The 1325-nt window shown below is 27.2% G+C and overlaps 1 protein-coding gene across 2 annotated transcripts in view; it reads left to right on the top strand.

Moving 5' to 3' along the window:
- The window catches only part of Hdx (highly divergent homeobox), a 186061-nt gene that overhangs the window by 21240 nt on the left and 163496 nt on the right, over positions 1–1325 (top strand). The window lies entirely within an intron of this gene.

Below are 1325 nucleotides of genomic sequence, written 5' to 3'. Positions count from 1 at the left end.
AATATACATGGTCTAAACAATAAAGAAAAGATATAATGTCATGTTGCATTTGTAAAACCCAACTATATACTTCATAAAGAAATCCACTTTATATTTAAAGGTATAATTAAAAATTAATAAATTTGTATAGTATGACACTAATCAAAACAAAACCATAGTATATATATTGATATCTGGAAAATTTGAATACAGAAAGAAGAATAGTACCAAGAATAAATAGGAACATGCTATAATGAATGAAAAATGAAAAACGTTTTTATTTTTAATTTTTTAAATTTTTTTGTTACTGGAAATTGAACTCGGGAACTTGCCCTTGTAAGGCAGGCTGTGGAACCGCTGAGCTAAAGCCCCAGACAATGTTTAAAAATGTTTACGTGTCTAATAACAGATCTTCACATTCATAAGGCAAAAATTGATAGAAAATAGAAATAGATAAATCCAGAGTTACACTTGAGAACTTCACTATGTATCTTTCAATAATGGATAAAATAAGTAGTTTGAAAATCAATAAGTTGTATAAGATTCAAATAAAACTAGAGCCATGACCTAATTGATATTTGTTGAATTGTCCAACCAATGACAGCATTTCTTTAAAATATGCATGGAACATCCACCAAGAAAGACAATACTTGGGGAAATAAAATGAACTTATAAAAATTTAACATAATGAAAATTATAAAAGTATGTTCTCTAACCATAACCAAACTAAGCTAGAAATAATACCAAATATCTAGAAAAAATCTACATACTTTAATTAAACAATATATAGGGAAAATTAAAATATTTTTAACTGAGAGAAAAGGAAAATACACTTTCAATATTCAACCAAAGACATAGAAATAAAGTTAAAGGCTGGGGATTTAGCTCAGTGGTGCCACCTCCTGCCTTGCAAGCAAAAGGTCCTGAGTTCATCCCCCAGCACCAAAAAAAAACAAAAATAAAGAAATAAAGTCATGACATTAACTGTTTATTATTTGGTAAAAAAATGATATCAGATCAACTATGCAAGCTTTCAAATTAAGAAACTGAAAAAAAATAATTAAATCCAAACAATCAAATGAAAGGAATAGTAAACATAAGAGCAAAAATTAATGAAAACACAGAAAAAGAATAGACAAAAATTGTTTTAAATCAATAAAATTGATAATGTTTACAAGCTGACAAATAAACAAGGAAAAACAAATTCACAACATCAAAAAGAAAACAAAGACATGGAACTGCAAACCTTACTGACATTGGAAGAAAAATAGGAAAAAATAATAAGCAACTTCATATGTTTGAATTAAGCAATTTGGGTAAAAATATAACACTCTCTTCACTTGATC

This window comes from Fukomys damarensis, unplaced genomic scaffold, assembly GCF_012274545.1.
Source record: "Fukomys damarensis isolate Sample0158 unplaced genomic scaffold, DMR_v1.0_HiC HiC_scaffold_39, whole genome shotgun sequence".
Lineage (NCBI taxonomy): Eukaryota > Metazoa > Chordata > Mammalia > Rodentia > Bathyergidae > Fukomys > Fukomys damarensis.
This window is presented reverse-complemented; position numbering and strand designations above follow the sequence as displayed.